The sequence below is a fragment of the Perca fluviatilis genome, chromosome 2, assembly GCF_010015445.1.
Source record: "Perca fluviatilis chromosome 2, GENO_Pfluv_1.0, whole genome shotgun sequence".
NCBI lineage: Eukaryota > Metazoa > Chordata > Actinopteri > Perciformes > Percidae > Perca > Perca fluviatilis.
In genome coordinates this window covers 31,240,326-31,254,942 of record NC_053113.1, presented here as the reverse complement: position 1 = coordinate 31,254,942, position 14,617 = coordinate 31,240,326, and the positions used below count along the sequence as shown (strand labels likewise).

The window sequence follows — 14,617 nt, the reverse complement described above, 5'->3', positions numbered from 1 at the left end:
CACACACACGGTATATCTAATATTGATGGCTGTAAATCTTGCTTTCTCCGTCTCTTTTCCAACAGTTGGGTCACATAATATTTTCCAGATTGTAGCTACAGAAAAGTACACAGTAGCACACAGACCATGAGAGGTAATACAGTCATAGAATAGAGGCTTGACTTTTGACTTAAACAGCTGATTGTTTGTGAAAGAAGAAACTTAACAGCTGCTTGTGAGAAATAGAAAATCAATGTTGTGTGCCGTCAAAGGAGGTTGTAGACCGAGAAAGCATTCAGTTATGAATAAATCTAACAATCAGCTCATTGATTGGAAAGCCAATACCACTCAGCCGGCCGACCAACCGGAGAGATGAGAGAGCCGATAAATGATCAGAATTAAACCTGGTTTGATATGACAAAAGCGACCATCAATACAGTACAGATTATGGGACTGTGACAGGTTCAGAGCAAGTGCACAAGATGTGCGTATGAGGTGCTGTGATTCAAACACACACACACACACACACACACACACACACACACACATGCACGGACGCATTAGTGTCTAAAAGATACTTGATTCTGACAAGCTGATAAATCAACATTATAAAGCTTTACTGTCTCCTTTTTGTGAACACACACACACACACACACACACTCCCATGGAAAATCTCATCTTATTTACAATAACCTGACACTCCACTGTGGTGAAAATGGTATTAGATTCTTGATGACAAATAAAGAGAGTGAGGAAGAGAGGTAGAGAATGACGGGAATGTTGGGATGGTTTTCTGGGGAAACTGCATTTTTTAGTATGCATGTTGATCCTGTTAGGCTGAAATGCAATAACAGATCCATAGGTCCGCTCCACAGGAGGAAAGACCCTCGCAACTCTCTCTGACTACCTTCTATTTATCATCAGCACATAGACTGTGGCTGCAAAGAATATATTGCTTTAAAAAGTCCCCGCCGTAATAGCATTGATCTAATTTCCATAAATTTTCATCTGGAATTTGATATTTTCTTCATCGGTGAACAACATAAACTATTTAAAGAGGATGCTGGTGTGGCAAACTTTTCCTCCCCGTCCTTAAATTTGCTTTTCGATATTCCCTTGTGATGGATACTGCAGGAGTCAGCGTAGGAGGGATTCACATATTGGGTAGCCAGAGTAGCACACACACTAACACACACCACAGATGGAGTAAGCTTCATCACAACATGCACGGCCCTGGATGTTCCATTCATGAATCATTCACTTTCACTGTCAGGTCTAACTCTTTTCAAAAACGAACCTATTTATTTATTAAATGGTACTGATAAATCCCCTGTCTGTCTCTCAAGTGCTGAGTCATCTGTTTGACCTACTTACTGTTGTTTTGTCTAAATTCCATGTCCATAATATGAAACACATTGCAGTAGATGGCCGTAACACAATTGTTTTACTGACCAGATTGATGTTTACTGTATGCACTCATGGCTCCTAAACATACAGCTTGTCTCCCACAAATTCTCCAACCTACATGATAAAATAGGTCTTTTGTCATCGCTTTACGTGCTCTCTGATCTGACATCCCTATCAGCAGAATGACAACAAAACATGATTCATATCAGCGTTGTTCTCATCTGCCGCCTCTGTGGTTAATGTTTGCTTAAAGTGAATATATGTAACTTTTAAATGTTTCTGAAACTGTGTAATAAACCATCTGATGATCATAAATGACCTGTAACAGCAAACGAGACTAACAGTGAAAAGAATGCAATTTTTATATAGTTTTTATTCATGCCTCTGCCCGGGTCCGATTTTTCCTGCAAAGTCGCAAAATGATGTACGGCAGGTAGACGGTGCTACAGAGCACACATTCTGAAGGGTCACAGATGTCGGCTGAACAGTGGAAAAGCCTGTGTTAGTGAATATACAAGTAAAAGGTAGAAGGAGATTTCTTTATATAGGCCTTATTGTATTTTAATGTTATTTTAGAAGTTATCTGCTGTAGTTATGGCTGATACAGGGCCATCACAGAAAAGAAGGAAATTAAATGAAGAACAACGAAAAACTGATAGGGAAAATGAAAGACGACTGGCGAAAGTCACACTCGGTCGGGCTTTCAACAGATGGAGACAATTACAGTAAATGATTCAAAAACGTCCCCAAATTGGTCTATATTCATTCATAAAATAACTTAATAACTTATACCATAACTCTGCGCGATGTGGTTGTACATCAGTAGCCGACATTAAATTACGTCCCCCTTCTATTTAGACATTTTATTCCTTTTAGTCCGTGTTTGTGTTGTCATACTATTTTCTTGTCCCACTGTACTTAAAGCGTAAAGCGTCATTGGGTTTCATGAAATGTGCGATTTTAATCTAAGTTATTTAGTTGGTTGCTACAACAAACTCCTAATGCTTTGGCTCATGACACAGTGACAGTGATACCCGTTTTAGCTCACGATACATCCAAAGTAGGCTAAGTTACCGTATGCAGCACTTGAAATGCAACGATGCATCTGCAACGTATTCTCTTATTGTAAATGAATTATTATCTGTCGGAGCCAAACAGTCATCACAACTATATGACCTCCCCGTAACGCTAACTCTTAGACCTTTACGACAGCAGGTGGTAAAAACGTTACCATTTTAAGTTTAGACCACTACAGCTTGGTGGAAGTTGGGGAAAGATTGCGGTCGTTGTGGACTAATTAATATTTTCATATGAACAATTGGTGAAATGAATATGTGTAATGTGAGCGGTGTTACTTGGTATCACAACTCGGGTCAACCCTTTCAAACACAAAGTCAACCCTGGTTTTAACCCTGGTTGAGCCCTCGGTGTGAAAGGGGCATGAGTAAAGACAGTCATCATTCGCAGGACCACAAGAGATCACTTATCAGAAAGATCCAAACATACAGTAGATTGTGTGAAGCAACCAATATATCATTTTTTCTGGTGAGGACAGTCTCTTTTATGTTGAATCTGTTTGCAGTGTCTGCATGCTGTACACATCATTTCTCTATGTTGTGTCTGATGAATAATGATTAAGCATAATGGGCATACATCGTGCGATGAACGTTGGATCTATGTAGTAGCAAGTTACATTGATGTTCTTGAACAACAGCCACATTAAATGTGACTGGTTAGATGGGAAAAGCCAGCAGCCCAGTGTGAAGAAGGCAGAAAACAATACAGCAGGACCGTATTATATCACCATCAAAGACCTCAGTCCCAGAGAATGTCATTATCTCTCTACAATCATCTATGTCCAGATGGCCCCCAACCTGCTGCTACCACCACCACCAACAGGCTCTGTTTGTGTGTGGAGATGCTCACACTGTATGGGGCTTGTGTATGCATTGTAGTTATTTAACCCACCATCAAAAATATTGAGGAAATTAGATTGTCTGACAGTGATACAGAGTAGCCATGACACATTTCCAGACCGCGTGAGATGCTGCAAAAGACTTTGACCAGCACTAAGAGAAGGTGAAGGGACCATGTTGCACCCAGTTTGGCATCTTCACACTTGGTTGTCAGTTTTGAAATTGATTTTGGTATTTTAATGCAAACTTTCAAGGGTTATATAGGCCCTGCTCCTGGCTATACCTCTCTGACATTTCAACCCCTTATGAGCCAGAGCCCAGCTATAGATCCTTAGGCAGGGATCACTTGGCTGCTCCCAATTCTAGGCTAAGGACAAAAGGAGAGTGGGGTTTCACCGTCAGACCTTCTCACCTCTAAAACGCTTCTAAAGTTTAGGCTGGTTTATATCAGCATTTTTAAAAATAGCTAGGCTTCTACGTAACTTGTTCTGCATGTTTTATTCCATTCTTATTTTAATTTTTTTTTATAAATGCAGCTTTTCTGTTTCTTTGAATTGCTTATTTGTAGAAAAACTTTTCTTTTTACACTTGAAAAAAATGTATGACATTTTATTGGCAGTGTTTGTGGTACACTGGATGAGTAAGAAAGTTGCTGAGTCATTTAGTAATGCAAGCCAAAATGCATAGTTGTAACAATGAGAGGAGAAATATGGGTGAGACATGGGTGAGATGGTGGATGAGAAAGGAGGGAATAAGTAAGTATAGAGCTTTAGAGGTGAGGTTTGGACTTACTTTATGTCTTGATTTAGACTTGACTCCATATATACTCAACAATAAAAACTAATCGGACAGCAACAGGCAGGTTTTGCATTGCCATTGAATATTCAACCAAGAGGTGTATGCACTGAAGGGCCTTAATCTAAATGAAATGTATATAAAAACATTGCAACGGCTTTGAGCGTTTTACGGTCAGTATTTGATTGAGAGCTTTAAGCTTTTAAACTTTGAGCTTGACTCAGACTTCCCCCAAAAGACTTCAAAACAGCTCTGACATGACAATCGGTAGGAGAGGCCGAGGCACATGAGACGGTACACAAGTTAGAGCAAAGGCAGGAGATGATGTATGGGACACTGTGTGACAGTGCATAACTTGGGTGGACTTTTGTGGGTGAGGTGAAGGTGAGACACTGGGAGTTAGTAAGGGTGAGGAAGCAGGCATACAGAAGACTGAAGGGTCTGGCTGAGGCAGGGTGGGAGGGGGGAGAGTCAGGCAGCAGGTGAGCGTGTGCCACCAGGGGGGATTCATCTGTCCTGGGTTCAGACAGGGCCTCATTAGTGAGCAGTGAATTACACTCCAGACACGTCTTTATGTAGACTAATCATATTACAGCCAGCGCGCTCAGCTTCACCCCGGGGGAGACAGGGGGAGACGGGGGGAGAGAAAGGCAGCGGCGGTGGAGGTTGGGGAACTTCAGAATCTGATTTGTCCGGGAGAACTCAATGTAATCTAGCACCTCCGACTGACACCGTTTTATCTATCTGTCCATCTATCTGGCTGCGTGCGTCATATGACTCCCCCCGTGCTCACTGGCTAGCACCGTCTCCCTCTCCACCTCTTCAGCGCACATCCACCTCGCAAACGCTTTCTCATCCCTTCCTCTCGCTTGTTTTCTCTACTCACCCTCCCTCTCTATCTTTCTCCCAGCTCTCTCACCCACCCACACTCTCCCTCCAAGCCAATGCATCCCTGCCCCCACGTTGTCAGTTCTGACAAGCTGCTTTAATGGGCGATGTGGCGCGTGCCTCTGACCACTGAGCACAGTCATTAACCTTCACTGGCATAATTGAATTCAAGGTTGATTGCTCGTGACCCTCCCCCCTGCCGAGGTCCCTCTCAATGTACATATTCATTACAGGGCCCCGGCTCTAAATGGATTGCACAGGGAAAGCTGTAGCAATCATCCAGGCCGCTCGGCGGGGGCAGCGGCACGCTGCTCGGGGGCCGCGATGGGACCGAGGACGGAGCGATGGGTGGAGGGAAAAAAGGGGAGGGGCACTAATTGCATGCTAGAGGAAGAGGATCAGATTATGAAAAGAGTGAGAGAATGAAGATGGATCCCCGTGACACTGTCAAATTAAGGGCAAGCCTTGTAACGCGGCGAGACACTGAAATGTACAGTGGCACCCGCTACAACATAGGAAAAGGGGAGATTGGGGGAGGAGATGGAGATGGAGGGAGGAAAGAGAGAGAAATGGAGGGGGGAAGAGATGAGAGAGAGGCCATTGAGGCTAAGAGAGAATTGAATGTAGAAGAATGAAGTAATAAAGACACACACACACACACACACACACACACACAAACACATACTGTGAACGTAGATGCACACACACACACACACACACACACACACACACACACACACACACACACACTCAGGCCGGTTTCAGTGTGAAGGGGAGAATATATCACATCACCCCCCCCCCCCCGAAACACCACCACCTCCACCAGCCACCACCCCCAAGCCAGCAGGTCTCTAACTCTCCCCTCTCTAATAGCTGTCAGATTACTATCAGCCAAACAAGACATCCAGCCTCGCCTCCTCCCACTTTCTCCCTCCCTCCTCTCGCCTCCACCCTCTCCACAGCCATCTCCCCCTCCGGTCCTCCTCATTCTCCGCTGTTGCCTTGTTTCTTCCCGTTCACTAACACAACCTCCACCTCCTGTAATCCTCTGCCCTGTGGTAACCATCACCTCCTCCTGCTGAGCTACACCTCCACTATCTTCCCCTAAAGATGATCTACCTCAGCTGTGAGAGGTTTAAAGATCAGTTGTAAGCTATTAATAAGAACCACTTTTGGGTTGCTAGGTTGTGAAAAAAAAAATCTCTGGCAGGTGTTTATCCTCCTCAAGCATGACACTTTGTACACTTGTACTTTTTTTAGCTACCTCTACAGTAGATCACCAGACCCTTATATTTATAACTGCAGTATTGATGGCTTATTAGAAAGGAAAGTAAACCCATGAGTATTTTCTTAGTTAGACTTAGTAAGTCAATAATGAAGGGTCATGACTTTTTACCATCCTAGTAGCTATTGGTCATTCTGTCGGGTGGTCCACCACTTTGGTCCAGATGGAAATATCTCAACAACTATTGGATGGATTGTCATGGAACTTGGTACAGATTTGCATGGTTTCCAGAGGATGAATCCTGATGACTTGGTGATCCTCTGAATTTTTCTCTAGCGCCACCATGAGGTTGCTTGGTTTCATATTCATCATATTCATATGTATTACTATTGGTTGGATCGCTGGTAAATTTGCTAAGATACTCACGGTCTATAGAGGATGAATTGTAGTAATCCAGCCATCATCTGGTCAAATTTCCGATTTGTCTAATACTTTGGTTTATAACTAAATACCTGCAAAACTAATGACATTCCCTTTACCTCAGTTACTACTTTTGGTTTACTGCTAATCAGCAAATGTTCACACTCTAAACTAAAATGCCACACATTGTAAACATTATACCTGCTAAACATGAGCACGTTAGCAGTGTCACTGTGACCATGTTAGCATTCCGATGTTAGCATTTAAGCACCGTCTCACAGAGCCGCGAGTTTGGCTGTCCTTTATCCTCCTGCACTTCTTAAGAAGATAAGTGGTCAAGCAGCCCATTGGATATACTGTCATACTGGAAGAGAATGACCCCCAGTCAAATGGATTTTCCACAACCTGATCAACCCAAAAGCTGGTCTAGTATTTGCTAATTAGTAAATGATTCATTAACTATAATAAACAACTTTTAATAAACAGCTTTTTAAAGGGTTCCTTGTTAGAAAGCGGTACTGTTTGTGTAAACAGTGAGTTCGAAGTTTGCCCTTTTGTTGGCCTTATGCACCGCTACTGTCGTCTGGCCGGAAACCTCTCCGCCCTTACAGACAGCCAGCAGTCCACAGAGAGTCATCCAACTGTCAGTGCTCTGTACTGTTCCAGCCTCGCGTATTTTGGCTGTGTGTGTGTGTGTGTGTGTGTGTGTGTTTGTGTGTGTGTGTGTGCGTGTGTGTGTGTGTGATCATCTTGTATCCCCGCTCATCATCACTAACAGGGTTTCCCAGGCTCTGGTCAGGAGAGTGTGGGTCACAGGGCAGGAATCAAACAGCAGAACAATGGAGAGCTTCCTCTACTTAACCTCCTAATGGGCTCTCAATGGCTCCCCTGGCTCCCTCAAAACTATCAGCCACTGGATTCACTTACCTCACTACACCAACCAGGGTGTGTGTGTGGGGGGTCTGAGTGCTGCGGACGTGGCATACTGCAAAGAAAGCATGTGTGTGAGTGTGTCCCTGTGTGTGAATGAGTGTAGATGTGAGACAGAAAGCCAGACCACAGACAGACAGACAGAAACACAGAGGAGGTCCAACTGTTTCTGATGATCTATGTGTTTTCTGGGTAATGACATGCAGGCGGTGGATGGGAGAGCTGGAAGTCTTACATTCTCACAGCCACCTACTCGTCGTGCTCACATGAAGCGGACGACCCACCAGCAAACACATGTTTTCAGGTGTGTGCTTGTACTGACATGTGCCTTTGCTGACCGATGTAGATGTCAGCATATGTGAGTGCATAAGACTTTGCGCGGAGACGCTCGGCTGTGCTAGTTACACTTCAATAATTACTTTCAGCGTGCGCTCCATCCCTGAGCACCTCACAGCCCCCAAATCTGCAAAGACAAGTGGCCTCATTTATTTCCATGGAGGAAAATAATTTAGCAGTGTCGGGCACTAACGAGCTAGAGCGGAGGGATTCCTAATTAGATTCACTTTGTTTGTGTCATTTTAATTACGCTGTGGTCCCCAGCAGTGGAGCCACCAGTGATCCTTCGGTCTCTTAGCTCTGCTACCATGCATGCTACCGCACCCGGGGTCCCTGCAGAGCTTTACAAAAACCAACAAACTGAACTCTCCTTCCTGTCAACCAAAGCTGTGACAGGCCGGGGGTTAATGTTCATTTGTTGATTCTGAGCATGTTTGGCTGCTGTGTCACTTTAATCTCCGAAAAGCACCACAAAGGTCACCGTCTTCTGATGCAAACAAATGCACCCTCTCTAAACTTTTTTAGTGATGAATCATTATTTATTGCGGTAAATGAAAGGCATGGGGGACAGCTTTTCCTGCCTGTGTAGTCTTAAGCGGTGTGTTTATGTTCTGCTTTTGAAGGGAAAGCTTCACTAAGCCGAACCACTTTGAGGTTCCTTTTGAAGTATTCCCCTAAGACACGGTTGCTAATTATTTGGTGTTTCATGATGAATTCAGCTCAGTTCATTAGACTGTTTTAACTGATGTTGCTGTCTCAGATCCTGTCTGCCTCAACGCGCACACTGAACCATTAAGATAATTGAGTGATTAATTGATACCTAATGATCAGCGTAGACCTTATGTTCTACTTTCATTTCAAACTTGACAATTTATTATCGTGCGTGTTTTTGCAGCTGAAAGCGACGTGAAGTATTCAAGTGAGTTTTCTGCAGCCATTAGATGTGTGATGTGAAGAGTTTCTCCTTAAGTCAGTATGTAAAGGGTCTTAGATGTATGAATGCGAATAGGTGTTTTGCCTTGTATCAGTATGTAAAGCCCTGTGAAAATGAAATTAAAGAAGAGAAAAAAAACGGACTGAGAAATCTAAATAAAGTAGGAGATACCAAGAAAGAATTTAACCCTTGTGTTGTCTTCCATTCGACCATGCACGCGGGCAGAGATGGGAAGTAACGAAGTACAAATACTTCGTTACTGTACTCAAGTAGATTTTTCAGATATTTTTACTTTACTTTACTATTTATTTTTGTGGCCACTTTTGACTTTTACTCCTTACATTTTAACAAGAATATCGGTACTTTCTACTCCTTACATTTTAGAAAATTGGCTCGTTACTTTAGTTTTGTACAAAAGGTCGTCTATCAGGAGTGATTGTGAGTGCATGTCGGAAAATAGCGCGGACACGCGTCTTACACCGCGAGCGGGCGCGCGCGCGCGCCACACAGAAAAAAGTGAGAGAAAAGAGGATAAATCAGTTGAGAACGTGTGTGTGCGTCCTTGAGAACTGTACGTCGTGATTGTGTTGTTTGTGTTAACCTGTTAGCTAGGTTGCACGTTGCTTGATCTTATTAAAGCATCAAAAGAGAGAAGTTGTCTCTGTCCGTGTTTTAACAGACACACCTGGGGCAAAGTCGGAAACCAGAATCAGCTTTAAATACAGTCCTAATCTAGTCCTAACTTAGAAGTTTCAAATAATTTCACTGGAGTTACCGTTATTATTTTTCGCGTCATCGATACCGAATTCAATCTAATTGGATGGGAATATACTCGACAGACTCGGCCGCATTCATTTGCGGCAAATCATTGTGGCTCGATGGTGGTAACGTTAGCACTAGTAGTATGGATGTTTGTTTGTTGTCTGTTTAGTAATTCATACTGAATCCTTTATTTTCATTCCAGAAGCCATATTTGAGCACACAATGTAGATTCCTTTAAATGTTGAGGGAATGTTGTTCTGTGAATTCTATCTTACTACTCAGTCAGAATCTTATTAACCTGGAGTCCCAGTCTCTGTCACAATAATCATATGTCATGTTTTAGGCCTATTGGCAGACATCCATTTAAAATGTAGGCAATGGCATAAAAAGAGTCCACTGAAGTTTCTCAGCTACCACTCTAGTTAGATTTGTGTGGTCCAGGCAGCTTTTCATAAAAAATGGTATTCATTCGCAAGGCTACTTTTACTTTTATACTTTAAGTAAATTTCCAAGCCTGTACTTTGTTACTTTTACTTGAGTAAAAAAGTTAAATCAGTACTTCTACTTTTACCAGAGTATTTTTTAACAAAAATATCTGTACTTCTACTTGAGTACGGGAAGTGAGTACTTCTGCCATCTCTGCACGCTGGTCCTCCCCAGCCAAAACACACACTTTTTCTGACATTTTTGTCTCTTTTTTTCGACACTTTTTTTCCGTCTAATGCTTCTTTTCACTACCACGTATAAACACCACTAACAAACTTATTTCCACTAGTTTTACATTTATTTTTTGGAATTCATGGTCAATAAACCTCATTTATAGGAAATTACCTACATTAATTCTTGATTTAAAAAAAGCAGAAATTATGAATTATTTAGACTAATATAATATATAAAGGAAGGATAATCACAGACTTGTATATGTCAACGTTCAGTGAGGATGCTATTTTGAAACAACACAAATGTTCAATGAAAGTAGAGAGCCAATCTTTTGTTGTACTTGCAAAGCCCGTTGTATGGAATCATCCATGTTATTTTGGGGGAAATTATAATTAGGTAGTTCAAGAGAAACCCATATTTCTGATATAGATATTTTGAAAACGGGTCAAATTTGACCAGAAGACAACACAAGGGTTAAGAAAACCAAAGGGAAAAAAAAGCCCAGAGAAGAGAGAAAGAAAGACAGACAAAGAGGAACCCTTGAGGTGTTGCGGCGTCCCATCAGTGGTGTTGTTAGCGAGGGTTTCATCCCATCTGTCCCATGTTGTGTGATAGTGATCAGTCTTCAGGGACACCCCATCCACTGATGAGGTCAGCCCTACCTGTCAATCACACTGCTCTGGGCCAAGGCCTGGTCTGCTGGGGTCACCTCAAGCAGGGAATCCCAAACCCCCAGACCTCCAAATTGTAAAGACTTTTGGATGAAGAGGACCCGAAATAAGAATTTGGCCGAGCGCTGCATTGTGTTAACCAACAAAGTTACAATTCATTCAATGAAACCATTAATTGATCTTGGTTCAAGGATATTCCCCAGAGCCCTGTGATGGAATGACACACCGGTTTGTTGGCAGACAATATCTGAAATCTGATCATCCAATCAAAACAACATTAACACATTGTAGTCTTGCATCTCTGAAATGGTTATTATTTCAAAGTGCGTACAACTATTTCGTAAAATGCTGCCCTACATAGTGAATGTCAATCAGTCAACATTTATTTATGTAGCGCTGTACAGCAACAACATGTATCAAGGACCAAGAATAACATAACATAACATACAAAAAAAAAAAAGAATAAAACATAGAATACAGTAAAATCAGAAAAGGTTGCATAAGAACAGGAGGAAGAAAGGGAAAATGTTACAGCGCTACTATGTATTAAAAGCCATTCTAAATAAATACATTTTGAGTTTGGATTTAAAAAGAGCTACATCTCAAATAGTGTGAATGTCAGGAGGTAACTTGTTCCAAAGTCTTGAAATGCGCGATCACCCTACAGTTTGTACCTTGACTTTGTACCTTGAATGTCTCATAATGAAACTAACCTAAGGCCTAAGCACGATACATTTTATGGTACTAGTGCTGTGATACTCTGTAGTAGACTTAAAGAAAGTGTTTGACTTTTTGGGAAATACGCTTATTTACTTATGTTTAATTCCAGCATGCACAACCCTTCGCTAAAAAAAAAAAATTACACTTTGTATTTTGTACAGATTATACGAATGTGTAATAATGTGTTAATTAGTGAGCTTTAGAGTTGCTGGTTGGTCTATTTTGTTGGTTTGGACAAAGCCAGGGTAGCAATTCCCCACTGTTTCCAGTCTTTTGCTAAGCTAAGCAGCTGTTGGCTGAAGCCTTGTACTTAGTGGACAGATATGAGAGTGGTATCGACCTTCTCATCTAACTGACCCAGTAAGCGTATTTCCCAAAATGTTGAACTATTCCTTTAAAACACTCATTTGGTTTACAGTCTTATGGACGTGACCCACATGCTGCATATGCGTGTGTGCGCCTGGATGTCTGTGTGTGTCTGCTAAAACACAGCTGATGAGCTGTATAAACATCTGAGCTGATCCCAGATATCTTTTTGTCCAGGAACAACATTTGAATGTGTAGAACAATGCCTGCACAGAGGCTACACAGCTGTGTGTACACACACACCAAGGTCCATCTCTAAAGGGTCATCATACTCAAAACACAGCTTCCAGTCGCCAGAAACACTTTACAACAGGAAAACAGCAGCTCCACACCAGGGAAGTGTTAATGTTGTCACTGTTTTTAAATGTCTTTTCTCATTTTGTCGACGTTCTGTAGAAACTCAGCACATTCAGTGAACGAGTTTAGTTGTTTTGTTCTTCTCTCGACGAGACGCAAGCAGTACGTTGTAATGTGTGGATGTCAAAGCTGATTGCCATGCTGCATAATGCCAAATCATGGATTTAAAGCAGCCTATCTGTGATTGTGAGATCTTAGTCAAGAATAAAGATGCAAACTGTGGGTTAGACCAAACTCACACATACTGCTGTAATGGGCTTTACAATGTTAGCCATTTTGATTTACCAAAGGGAATTGTCATTTCTCTCACTGAAGCTCATGATCTCTCTCCTTGAACGGGTACTGTATTAGAGCTAACCTAATGGAGGTAACTGTAAGCACATCTTTAAACTTTTTACCAGCAAACCTAACCCAAACGGTCACTGTGAGATGAAAACCTTGTACATTTGTATCTCAGATATGATACATCAGGTGCCTTTCTTTGATTATGAATTTGTGAAATAGTCCAAATCATACCAACCTACCTGTAACCCGTCAGTTAGTTTAATCTTTTAATAAAATCAGATGTGGCAGAATTTACAAGCATATCAAAGCTGTGCCATGAGTTTGAACCCAGAGATATACCATCATTCATACATCTGTCACAGATACAATAACATTGTCAAGAAGAGCTGGTGCGACTACTCATCTGCAGACCAACAATAACAGCTATTTATCTGCAGGGAAAAAATAATAATGGCAGCAAAAATGTCACTTATAACGTATAACGTGCTACACTAAACCCGTTGGTGGGTTACGGCCTCATAAAGGTTTTTCTGCTACAAGACAACCCATTGTGTCTTACACATATGACCTTTTTGTTTGCATAAATGTGTTTTTTAGTGGGTACATTATACTTGAATAATTTCGCAAACATGTAGAGCACATCAGGAGTCATTTTCACTTCCAGAACACAATAATTTTCAGTTCAATTGATGCAGACTAGACTCATGTTTGAGGGCACTATTGATTATCTTATAATTATGGTGAAAGTGAGGGCTGGCTGAAGGCTTAATCGATCATCAATCATATTGGCTGTGATCTGGTTCAGGACAGTTTTCTTTGTGAATAACTGTTAGATATTTTGAATAAAACACACAGGCAAACACAAAAAAAACAAAGATAAAAAATGAACCTGTGAACCAACACCACTGTGTGAGCAATGTTGCTCTATTTTAATCAAAACTTCACTGAGGAGAATAGGCGTTGAAGAATCTAAATGTCTAAAAATCTGTCATTTTGACGACTGTGATATTTGTATAATTAAAAAGGAGAGGGTACCGTCTACCCCATATATGATATGACTCCTGCATTGATGAAATTATCTATCTTGAAATAAATTAATATGTTTATCAGGTACAGAGGACAATTTAATAACTCACCTGTCAAAAGTACCCGATTATGTCAGGGGAAACTGGCAGCTGATAATTACCCACAATTCATGCCAGAGGTTTGAATCTTTGCAAAAAAGAAAATTGATGAAACACAATCTAAATTAGGTACAGTAATCCAGTCCAAGTTATGATGGGAAAAGGCCTATGTAAGGTGGATAAATGAAAAAGATTGTTGGGTTAGATTTACATAACCATAAGAGCTCTTACAAGCTCAGTTTCATTCATTTAGCCGTCACTCTTAAGTTACACAGTTACTCTCTTTATGTGATCCATTAGGAACTGTTTTCTCCACAGAGTGACCTCATACACACACACACACACACACACACACAAAATACACACACACACGCTCCAGTAGGACTGACAGGACTCTGTCTCATGTTTAAACCACCTGGATGTGGAAGTGCCGGCCGCTGTCCTCTCAGGCCACACACTAAGTGCAGCCTCAGGTCTGTATATCTTACTGTCATCTCACTATCAGGTTATCGCTGCCTTGTCCTTAAAGATCTCACTTAATGCATCCTGTGGTCATTTCTGGAGAAATAAATAGCAGCCCAAACCCACTCCTATTGTCTCACATATTCAAACATGCATGTATGCAGACACCAGCCATGTGGTGACTTAATGTGACATCACTCTTCCTGTCACTGAATGCTGTGACAAAAAAAACTCCTGTTATTTCATTTATTCCAAGATGGTCACCGTCCTTGCTAGCTTTGTAGTCACACCAAATAAATGATAAATGGCCTAAATGACCTACTTATAACGGCTACATATTCAAAGCGCTTTGAGTAGTCGTTAAGACCATAAAAGCGCCA

General features: G+C 41.6%; 1 long non-coding RNA gene across 1 annotated transcript in view; it reads left to right on the top strand.

The window, feature by feature from the left end:
- LOC120574893 overlaps positions 1 to 14,617 on the top strand; it is a 76,525-nt gene that overhangs the window by 53,153 nt on the left and 8,755 nt on the right. The window lies entirely within an intron of this gene.